Below are 12,530 nucleotides of genomic sequence, written 5' to 3'. Positions count from 1 at the left end.
CCTTGGCAATTTCTGGGATGAGAGTTCTGGAAACTGCCACAACTGCACTGATCTAGTTATTCCATGATCTGTTCCTGGATTGCTGGGGGCAGTTCATTCCAGCCTGGGCCACATTGCTTTGTACTCCTTTCTAACCCTGGTTCAGCAGATCCTTACCTTGGATAATTCAAATAGTTTAGGCCTAGAAAAATTGTTTAACTCAGTATTTTTGCAAGTTCTGTCACTCTAGAATCTGTTCAGAGTCATTATTTGAAGTTATTTGGAGTGATTTTTGTGGAGAGCTCAGGTGAGTCCTTGCCTTTACTCCACGATCTTGGCTCTGACCCTTGACATTATTGATTTTTTCAGGGTGAATTTTATATCTGGCCACATTCCTTAACTTATTATTTGACTTGCTTGGTATCTCTTGATTTTCTTGAATATCTTTTTATTTATAACATTTATTTTTTAATTTTCAAGATATTTCTCCTGATTACTTGCATAATTTGTCATTATTGGGATTGTTACATTTGCAAAAGTTTTTTTTTCTTTTTTGGAGCCAACCTGTGGATTCTTTAATTTTGTTTTCTGTGAACAGAAATTCTGGGCAGTTTTTAAATAGTGTTTCTTGCATTATGGTGTTCAGAATATTTGATTTTCATGTTCTCTTTTAAGTCTGTAATCTTTTAGTTGCCTCTATCATTTTGTTTTCAAGATCAATGTTTTTCTTGTATGGAAAATACACTCGATTTTGCCAATTTGGCTTTTTACTTTTATTCTTTCAAATTATCCTTCATATTTATATGTGTGCATTCACAATTATTATTTTTTAATTTAATTTTGTTTCTTTGGGGAAACTTGCCTCAATAGATTTGAGTTATTCTCTCTTGCTTATTTCTGCTATGCAAACCACAGATTCTACTTTCACAATTCTTGTTTTTGCTTTGAGTCATTTATAAATATTCTACTATGATTTAAAATTTTCTTGGGAGTTCATTAATATTCTGTATCAGCAGATTTTGATTTTTCTTACCTTAAAATATTCTTAAATATTTAGACTTATTTAATTGACCTGGATGGTATATTCTATCTTATGCTAAAATATTTAGTTGAATTTTTTTTATCTTTCTGAGATTCTTAGTAATTTTACTCATTTTTCCTCTTATATGCCTTTATTACTCACTTATTAGTTCACTTTGACTGTAGTTTCCTTGGATGCTAGACTTAAAAGTCATTTCAGGCTCCTTAAGTGCTGGAAAATTCATGCTCCAGGCTTTTCCCCAAGTGACTTAAATGAAGATTAAATCTGTTTTAGTTGGTTGCTAATCCCTATTTTCTTAGGATTAGTGGAGTGCCACATACATTCTACCTAAATTCTCTCTTTCTCTGTTCCCCAATTCAGTTGAATTATATCACAAAGGACTGGCATTTCAACTCAAAAGAATTTCTTTTTGGCTTTCCACAACACTGGCAGGAAGGGGTATGGGTAGAGGTAAGTTATATTGCAAGTCTCTGTGCTGGCATATGTAATTATACTTGTGGTAGAGTGCTAATTCAGTGAGGTAGGGTTTAAAGATTTACCTTTCATGATATTAATTCATTTTTATTGTTGTTGTTTTGTTTTTATCATATTAGGTTTCCTGGTTCCCTAGAATAGCAGTGCTAAGTTCAAATAGAAATGGTTTCCTGTGGTCCACATATTCACTAAGAAAACTACAAATTAACATTATATATATATATTGTACTGTAATTTTATTTACATTGTTAAAAATTTCCCAATTATGTTTTAGACTGATTCTGGCTCCACTTGAGAATTTTCCAGGAGATGAGTTTGATAATTCTGTCCTCAGAGATGAAAACAGCTTAAATTACTTTATCTCTTTTGCATAAATCCTATTTTGGAGCTATTTGAGAACTCATGAAAAATCATAAAAACATTTAGTCCTTATGATTTTGATCATGTGACCCCAGTGTTTCAAATTTCCTTTCAATAGTGTTTACTTGATAAGAGTGCTAGAGGGATTCCCCCCCCTTTATTTCTACAGAGCATGATATATGACTGATTTTTAAGTTGAATCTCTCTGTTTCCTAAATGATTTAGTAGGTACCACATATGTCATTCAAATCTAGAATAAATATATATATATGTATATACATATATCTATAGTTATATAGATACATAGATATATGTATGTATATAATCTATCTTTCTAGTAGATTGGATTAAGAGAATATCACTAGAGTGAAGAGTGCATTGAAGATTCAAAATTATATAGTTTTTAAACTCCATCAGCAACAAGTGACTATATATAATATCAAGGACTTTAATAGGGTTAAGAAATATAAAGACAAGTTACTGAGTCACGATGGTAAAAGGGAAACATAATTTTTCTTAGCACTCTCAACATATAGTCTCCAAAACAACCTCTAAAAATGCATTAGGCTAAATTCTGAGCAAGAAAGCAAATTAAAGCTTACAGTGAGTTATTTTTCCAGCTCAGGGTCAAAGTAGTATTAGGGAAAAATTTATATTTCTAAATTCTTAAATCAAAAAAGGTCAAATGAGATGAGAAAAGAGGAGATCCATGAATTGAACATGCAGTTAAAAATAGAAATCTTGAGAATCAAAGGAGAAATTTAAAAAAAGTGAAAGTTAAAAAAAGATTGAACTAATAAATAACTCTAGAAGCAGATTTTATGAAAAAAGACCTAAAATTAATTAGAGATACAAAGATAATAATGAAATATTCCTTTCTTAAGAGCTGATCATATATATATATATATATAAATTAATAATTATAAATAAATATAAATTCATGTGTTTGCAGGAAGAGCATAAGAATCTAGGGAAATCAGTAGACAATTCAGAAAGTGTTGCTTGAGCAGAGTTTTAAGGAAACAAAGTTTTGTAATACAATGAACCCATTCAGTAATTAATTAGGTTTAAAATAACTAAACATCTCTTTCTGGCTAAAAGGTTGCCCTTCATCTCCGTACTTCTCACATAACAATTGGCTAGAGATTGTCAGAGAAATCTCAAATCATCATTTTATCTTCCTTATGTTACATAGGTGCTTTTCCCACAAAGCAAGTAACCACAGTTTAATCACAGTTTATATATATATATATATATATATATATATATATATATATATATATATATATATATATATAGCTAGGCCTTTCTATAAACTTTTTAACCACTAGCCATCTCAGAATACAAATTACTTTTCCTTTTTGTATTTTCTCTTTCACTTGGGAGTTCTGAAGTTTGGCTATAATATTCCTGGGAGTTATTTATTTACCTGTATCTCTTTCTGGATGAGATCAGTGTATTCTCTCAATTTCTATTTTGCCCTCTGCTTCTAAGATATCAAGACAATTTTCCTCTAGAATTCTTTAAAAATGAAGTCATGATGTTCAGGTAGTCCAATAATTTTTAAATTGTCTCTTCTGGATCTGTTCTCCAGGTCAGCTGTATTTTCAATGAAATATTTCATGTTTTTTTCTAGTTTTTTTCTTCTTTGGGATTTGTTTTATTTGAATACTGGCAAAGTCATCAACTTCCTTTAGCTCCATTCTACATCTGAAGGAGTTTTCTGCGGAGAACTTTCTTATCTCCTTTTCCATCTGGAAAATTGTGCTTTTTAAAGAGATTCTTCTCCTCATTAACTTTTTGGACTGCTTTTTTTCTATTGGACTTAAACTGGTTGTTAGCATGTTGTTTTCTTCAGCATCTTTTTTTGAATCTCCTTGATTAAGCAGCTGAATTGGTTTCCTTGTTTTTCCTGCATCGCTTTCATTTTTCTTCCCAATTTTTCCTCTTCCTCCCTTACTTGATTTTCAAAATCTTTTTTGAGCCCTGTCATAGCCTGAACCCAACTACTATTTTTCTTGTAGTCTTTGGATATAGACGTTGGAACTTTGTCATCTTCTGAGTGGTGTGTTTTGGTCCCACATGAGACCAAAGTAATGGTCTATGATCAAGTTCCTTTTTTCCTGTTTACTCATTTCCCCAGCCTGTGCCCTGGTTTGGGGGTGCTTCCTGAATTTTTTTCAAAGGATTTTATTTATTTTGAGTTTCACAATCCCCCCCCCACATTCTTACTTCCCTCCACCCACCTACAGAAAGCACTCTTTTAGTCTATACATTGTTTCCATGGTATACAATGATCTCAGTTGAATGTGATAACAAAGAAATCATATCCTTAAGGAAGAAAAATAAAGTATGAGATAGTAAAATTACGTTATAAGATAACAGTGTTTTTTTCCTGCTTAGGCTGGCCCTCTGGCTAGCCCCAGCTGCTGTCCTTGTGCTGATCCTCTGCTCTCATCTCCTGGTCCTCTGAGACCGGGAGGTATTCTCCTAGCTTTTCTTTCTGGGTTTTGTTGATTGAATTTCTGTTAAGAGGTTTCTTTCATGTTGTTTTGGATGGGAAAGAGGAGCACTTATCACAGTGCCTGTCTTCTTTCTACTATCTTGGCTGGAAATCTCCTTCCTGAGTTTTTGAGTATTATTGGGACACCCTCTGCAAGGACCTCAGTTCTTTTGGGGTCTTATGGGAGGCTCTGACTGTATTTGTGCCCTGTGCTTTCGTCTGTGGATGATCACAAGCACAACCCTCTGCCCTGGAGCAGTGAGGAGGGTCCCTGTTCCATGGCAATGTGTTGGGGGGGGAGCAGATTGTGACATGGGTCTGAATATGGACCAAGTACCAGACTCCTGAGTCCTGTTCCAGGGACAGAGGAGAGACCTCGACAGTCTCCCTCCAACCCCCTTACCTTCTGTGGGCTGAGCTGTCTGGGATTAGCTACTGAGTGGCTCTGTGGACCTGCTTCTGTTTCCTGAGATCTGGGCTATGCTGAGGGTTGCAGCTGCATTTAGGAGGGCTATGCTGGCCTGAGCTTTGCATTCACTCTAGCAGAGGTTTCTCCACTGATCTTCCAAGTTGTTCTTGGTGTTCTCTGGGTTGGCAGGCCAGGAAACAACTTCTGTTGCCATGAACTGGTGCTCCAAGGGACCCAGGCCCCTGCAGGCTGCTCCCAGAAGGCTGGAGTTCCTTCACTCCAGTGTGATATTACTGCCTGCTCTGCCACCCCTTTCTGCCCCGTGGAACAGAGCCTTCCCCTGTTCTTCCAGGTTACCTTGGGCAAGATAATTACCTCACTGGATCTTTCTGTGGGTTCTGTCTCTCAAAAATTTCGAGTCATAATTTTAAGGTTTTTGAAATATTTTGGAGAGAGTTCATGGAAAAGCCTGTTCTCATGCTGCCATCTTGGCTCTGCCTTCCCCAGGACTTTGCATTCTAATGGAAGAATGTAATGCATAAAAAAACTGAAAAACCATGTGGAGGGGGATGCTCAAGGGAATATAGTATACAAAGAAGTCAAAAGTAGGACCTAAAGAAGAATGAAAGGAGTGAATATGGATTGCCTATATCCTTCCTTGAGTCAGATAGTTGACTCAATGGGTAGAGTCAGGATAACTTGGGTTCAAATCTGGCCTCAAATATTTTCTAGTTCTGTGACCTTGGTAAAGTTACTTAACCACTGACAATCCATTGGAAAAGTATCTTGGCCAAGTACCTCCTGTGGATAATAAGGTCCATGGGGTCCCAAAGAGTCAGATACAGATGAATAACAAAAACTTTCCTTCAAAAGGCCTTTTCTTTTTTCTCATAACCTTTTCTCAGTCTAATGCTACTCAGTTTCTTTATTAGTTGACATTATTGATCATCTTTTCATATTGGATTTGGTCTCCTCTCTGGGTTTTCATTATACTGTTCTCTCTTAATTTTCCTTTTACTTGAATAATCACTCTTCTGTCTTCTTTATTGGTTTACTTTTCATAGTATGCTTCCTAACTCTGAGGACACCCTAAAGTTCAATGTTGGGATCTCTTCTATTGTTTTTCTATATTCTCTTACTCTGTGATTTCATCTGCTCCCAAATATTATTTTCTCTTTGTAGATAACTTCAAAAATCTGTATATCCAGCTTTAATCTCTCCCCTGATCTCCAGCCACATATTCTCATTGACTTATTGGATATTTCAAAGTACCTGTCTTATAGGCATCAAATTCAACATGCCCCAAACAAAACTAATCTTTCTCCCAAATTCTAACTACTTTCCAAACTTCCTGTTTTTGCCATGAGAAAAATCATCCTTCCAATCACCCAGATTTTAAACTTGGAAATATTTTTGACAACTTTCTTTCTCTTATTCCACTTGTCCAATCAATTGCCAAAACTTGCTGTATATTTGCTGAAAGTTATAATTCACTCCATTTGAAATATAATTGCCAATAATGTACTACTACAGATTTTAGCTTGAAAATTAAATTAAAGGTTTTCCTAATTTAGACAGTTGAAAAGGATTAAAAATAATGTTATTTTAATTTAACCTCATTGTCACTGTCAATTTTCAGGTTGCATTGTTTCAATATGCCAGAAATTGTTTCATTAGGTAATCATTTGTGAAATCTCATTTCCAGAGGATCTAATTTGGAAAAATCGGAAATTAATTTTGTAATTTCAAGGATCATTATCATCTAAAAATTGAGTAAGGAATAAAAGGTAATAGGAAGGAGTAGAAATTCTTGTATACAACTCTTCCTTTTCAATGTTCTGGTAGAAAGGAATAACAGAATAATAAAGTCACCTTTGTACAGGTGTCTCAACTTGCCTCGCAAATGGACAAAATAAAATGTACAGATTTTATTTTAACTTCACAACAATTATATTCACTTCATCCTTAGATGATGTTGTTTAAACTTTATTTAAAGTAGCAATCTGATATAGCAGGAAAATATTTTATTTTGATATATCCCATGAGTCTGGGAAATGATGAATCAGAGGATTAGACAGACTAGATTCTGATATTCTCCACTGGAAAAGTAGTTGTCCAAATAGTCATACAAAATGTTTTTACAACACAGAGGACAGGAATATAAATGAAACCAACTGAGCTTTGCAACCTCACCCTCTTATTTGAACTTCTGGGGCTATAGAGCAGTAGTTAGGAATTGAAAGGTATAAATGAGCAGTCATAACAGCAGACCCTAGTTGGTGACTGTGACAGGTACAGAAATTCGGGAGCAATTGGGGATGATCCAACCTTTTTAAAAGGTAATCCACTGAGGGCTTTGAAGTACTTTGAAATCTTATTCTCTACCAGAATAGAGAGAGGAAGAGTTCCCCTGATATTCCCCTTTCTCTGAGATGGGAGAAAAAAACCTCTACCTCCTCCATATTTTCTTAAGAATGTTTGTTTAGAATATAAGATTATAGAATATAAGAATATTCTTAAGAATATAGGCTTAGAGAATTTTCTTGTCTTCAGGAAAGGTCTCATAAGACATGGAAGAGGATATATCTAAAGGCAACTATATCTTTGCAAGTGAAGGAGTCTATTTAATTTTCTTTATACTTCATTATAATTGTAGAAGATTTCTATACTGTATATCTGAATCAATGCAGGTACAGAAAGAAGAGAAATGAGAAAAATTAAATTATCCTGGATAAGATAAAAGTCAAAATATAAATAAACTAATTGCTATAGTTTTCATTTCTTAAGTATGTAGAAATCAAAGTATTTAAACTTTACTTTGCCAATGCAAAAATAAAGTTACTTCTATAGGAAGAAAATCATTCTGGTCAATTCAGACTGTGAGATGGGCTCAGATTTGAGTGATCCTCTGAGAAATAATTGTATCATGTTTTAAAAAAGAGTTAGTTTGAAGAGACAGTGGGGAACAGTGTTATTAGAATTGTCATCATTCAGTCATTTCAGTCTTTTCATGACCCTATTTGAGATTTCTCTTGGCAGAGATACTGGAGTCATTTGCCATTTCCTTTTCTAGTTTATTTTACAGAGGAGGAACTGGATTTCCCCAGGTTCTCACAGCTACTAAATATCTAAGTCTGAATTTGAACTAGGCCTGGAACTCTAGTTCATTTTGCTACCTTGTCTGTTTCCCTACTAGAATTCTAGATATTAACTGTGTTAATTCAAACTCAACTGTGAGTCAGTAAGTTTGAGCTCAAACCTTTAACCATCAGTGTCACATGTCTATGAGTTGCCTATGAGAATTTAACCTTGGTTTTTATTTTTAACTTTCTAAGCTATTAGCAGAAAGATATTTCTTTCTTACCTGAACATTTTTTTTTTGTTTCTCTAAAACAGTGGAAAGAACTCATTATCTGGAGTCAGAAAACCTGAGATCAAGTCTCATCTCTGTTATTTTGTCTCTCTGTGCATCAGTCTTCTCAGGTATGAAATAAGGTGGAAAATCTGAACCAGGTGGCCTCCAAATTCTCTTCAGATGCTAAATCTGTGCCTGGGATAAATGTTATTTTCCTTCTAGTTTCCATTTGGACTACCCCCACCCCCCCATTTTCATTTTGAAATCATCTTATGAACTCGTGGTTCTTTTATTTTTTTTTTTCATGCTGCAAATGTGGAGCTATATGTTTGAAGAAAGATCAATTTTTTTTTAAGAGTTTTCATTTTAAAATGCAAGTTTAACTTTCACATAATTCAGCTAAACTCCTGACTGGTTTTGGAATGTGCCTGGACCTAAAGTTAAATATACAGGCTATACTATCTCTTTAAAAAAATATGTCATATTATATCACATTGATTAAAGATGAATATACAGGCTACAGCATCTCTTTTTAAAAAATGTATGGTATATTTTATCACATTGAATCTTGGAAGAAACCCATAAAATGCTAGGTAAGGTGATTTTTAAAAGTGGCAAAATATCTTTTTCTCCTTTAGAATTCACAGTTTTATGATATTAGTAAAAGCTCTTTCCTTTGTCAAGAATTTGCTGAATGCTATCTTTTTCACAATCTACTGCCTTGTTCATGATACAAGGACCTGCTTTGCACTTTAGGTTAATTTTATTTTAGTTGGCATATTCTTCTGAGGACTGTTTTAGAAAAATGCCAAGTTATGTAGACATAACCCTGCACTGCAACAGTAACTCCAATTACTTATGTCAGATTTGGCTTTCCCCGTAAGGCTACACAGTCTCTTTCAGAACTATTTCAGAAACCATACTTAGGTTTGCCTTGGAAGCAACTATATTACTAATAGTGGTGGCCTTCAAGTTTATTCTATGGCCTGATAATAGATAGTTAATATAAAGATATAACACATGATCACATTTAGATTACTATAAGAACTAAATATAAAGAATGATGTTAAATTAATTAGCTCTTTATTATTTTGTCTCTGACACAGTATACTAACAATAGGTATTCAAAAATTATTGTTGATGGAGTTCTCCTGGGATACATACTGTACTTCAAGATGTACATTAGGTAGGGATGGAGAAATGCTGTTCCCAAGAGCAGCAACAAGATAAAAAAAAAGGAATCCTGTAAGTGTCTAGGAGATGGTAAGTTTAAGTTTTAAAGACCACCTTTGTTATATTGCTTGGATTCTATGGGACCTGGTATCATTTTTGATGTGAGACATTATAGATGCATCAAGGTAATCAACCAGCCTTGCGTACAATAACAGCAGTGCTGTAATGATGATCAACTTTGAAAGATTTGGCTACTTTGATCAAGACAATAATTTAATTGACAATTCCAAAGTACTCATGAAAAAATGCTCCACCTCCAGGGAAAGAACTTAAAAATTCTGAATTCAAATTGAAGCCTAATTTTTCACTAATTTTTCTTACCTTGCTTTGATATATGACTTAAATGAATAATTTTTATATTATTTCACATATATTATTGATATCATATTGCTTCCCTTCTTAGTGGATATAGGAAGGGGTGAGAGTCAAAGAGATAATTTAGAAGTCAACATTTTAAAAGAAGTTTTTCAGAATAAATAAATCATAATTTATTAAAAAAGAAAAAACATAATTATGCAATTCATCTCTTGATGGACATATCTTTCTCTGAAGCTCTAGGTTTTGCTCTTCAATCAATTTCTACATTAGACTTCCTAGCTAGGTATAACTTGTCATCTTTATTTATTGCTATATCAGCATACTATAAACAGAGATGACTTTGGATTACAAATAGCCTCAAATATAGATTATAAAGCTATTTTCATAAATTATCTGTTTCCCAGAATATTTTGAGCAAAATGTAAACAAAAAATTGAGCTGAGATAGAAATTTTTCCTAATTATATTCAATGCATATTTTTGGATGATCTCCCCCTGGGATAATGTGTATAAAATTGTCAATATTCATCTCTCTCTCTCTCTTCTCTCTCTCTCTCTCTCTCTCTCTCTCTCTCTCTCCCTCAATTCTTGTATCAAATGATGTCTTATGTCATGAAAGATCTGTGGAAATTTCTTGGATGTTTTTCCTCATTCTTTTGTTTGAGAGTTATATCCAATTCCCAAACCCACAAAAAAAAATATACATGGAGTTCTTCAGTTTACTGAGATTGATGATATCACTGAAGAAAGCTTAAAAAAGAACACAAAATAGTTATCCTTAAATAAGCAAACAGAATTCAAGATATGTGTAGGTTTTTTTCGAACAGTTAGTCATAGTTTTTAGTAAGGGAAGACCTATGGTAGATTGTCTCCTTTGCTTTAAGTTCAATGGTGGCTTCCCCCTCTTTCCATTAAATACTGAGACAGACAGAGACGGAGACAGGCACACAGGGAAGAGAGAGGAGAGAGGCAGGTTAGACAGATACAGAGACAGAAGGAAGGAAGGAGGGATGGAGGGAGAGAAGGGGAAAGAGAGACAGAGAGAGAGAGAGAGAGAGAGAGAGAGAGAGGTATTTCTTATTCAATAGATCTGAACTGAATCTGTCAGTCTTTTTTCTTTGCATCAACCCTAAGAAAAATAAGAATAGAATCTTTTCTTTTACCTTTTTACTTTCAATGTCTCCCACTATCTTTTTTCCCATTGCCTACAAATGTCAAACTCATTCACCTTTAATGAATTTCATAAATTCAATTTATTTTTCTCAGTTACTCAAATGGGAGAGATGGGGGGATTGATGTCTCAGCACAATAACTCAAAATTTCACACACACATATATTCCTCTCTCTCAATATATATATGTATATATATATATATATATGCATATATATTCAAATTGTATATTAAGTAATTTCCTTGCTCTCAAGAAACAATGATTTAAATATCTGATCTGTGTATTTATGACCACAGTGTTGCTGTGGTTAGAGTCCCAAACCTGGAGTAAGGAGGACCAGAGTTCAAAACTGACCTCAAATGTTTATTATCTATGTGACTTTGGGCAAGTCATTGTTTGCCTTAGGTTCCCATCTGTAAAATGAGCCAGAGAAGGAAATGGAAAACCATTTTAGAATCTGTATTAAGAAAATTCCAAATGGGGTCATGAAGAGTCAGACATAATTGAAAAAAACAAAACAAAAATAAATACAATGTAATATTAACTGAAATTTTCTAAAATTCAGTTTTAGAATGAATAGATAACATAAATGATCTTCATTCTACTTTAGATTCCCTAAGAGGAAGAAACATTACCTTTGTAATAATTGTCTTTGTATATTGATGTCATTAAATAGTTTTCATAATAATGGATCTTGAATCCAGGGTTCTACGAAAATGGTGCAATGAAGAGCCTGAGTTATTGTTTTGGAACTTGATATACTTCCTAATTGTTTTTCAAAACAAAAAATGCTCCAAACATATTCCAGTAATGCAGGCTATCTAAATTTCAAACATAGTTTATATAAAACTCATGATCTGCACTGTCAGCATATGAGACGACTAACATGCTAGATTAAAAAGAAAATTTAATCCTACTCCAAGTACTTTAGTACTCTTTGTACTATAAGATAAGTGATGGAAGCCAAAATATTCAGGGAGGGGTTGTTGCATCATTGAGTGTCACACCTTCCTGGAGAAAATACATGCAGAGAAAATGGGCCGTAAAAAACTGTGATTGTCAATGCCCTTGACTAAAATCTGTTGAGACTGGGGAGGGGGGAAGGGAATACAAAGTTCAACAAATAGGAAGCAGAAAACTCAATCATTTTAGATGAATAAAACTTTGACAGAACACCAGAGAGAATATAGCAGAAATTGCAAAAGGCAATTGTGATGTAATCTCTGCACATGACAAATGTTTTAGGAAATTGAAGAGGGTACATGGAACCTGAGGGTACTGATTGACAGTAGTAGGCTTAGTGATATGTGATCTGTCACAGTGATGAGTTGACAATTATATAATTAATCTTCTGGCCAGAAATGATAAGACTGATCAGTTACATAGAACAAATGGAGTCACCTCTGGGACTGCTGGGAGTCATCTGTAATTTTCAAAGGAATTATCCAGAGAGAAGGAAAAAGAAGAAAAAGAAAATGAAGGGAAACAAAAGTCACAAAGACAATTATATAGTAGAATTATTGGGAATAAGCTTATTGCAACAACCATCCAAAGAATACTAGATCTTTGAGGATATGGCTAATTATTAGATGGTGTCAGTCTGTTCCATTAAGTTATGAATTAACACAGTCATAATACTTGCCCTCAAATTTTCTCAAGGACATGTCACAATTCCCTAGAAGTTCA

Source organism: Macrotis lagotis, chromosome 1 (assembly GCF_037893015.1).
Source record: "Macrotis lagotis isolate mMagLag1 chromosome 1, bilby.v1.9.chrom.fasta, whole genome shotgun sequence".
NCBI lineage: Eukaryota > Metazoa > Chordata > Mammalia > Peramelemorphia > Peramelidae > Macrotis > Macrotis lagotis.
Note: the sequence above shows the minus strand (reverse complement) of the source record.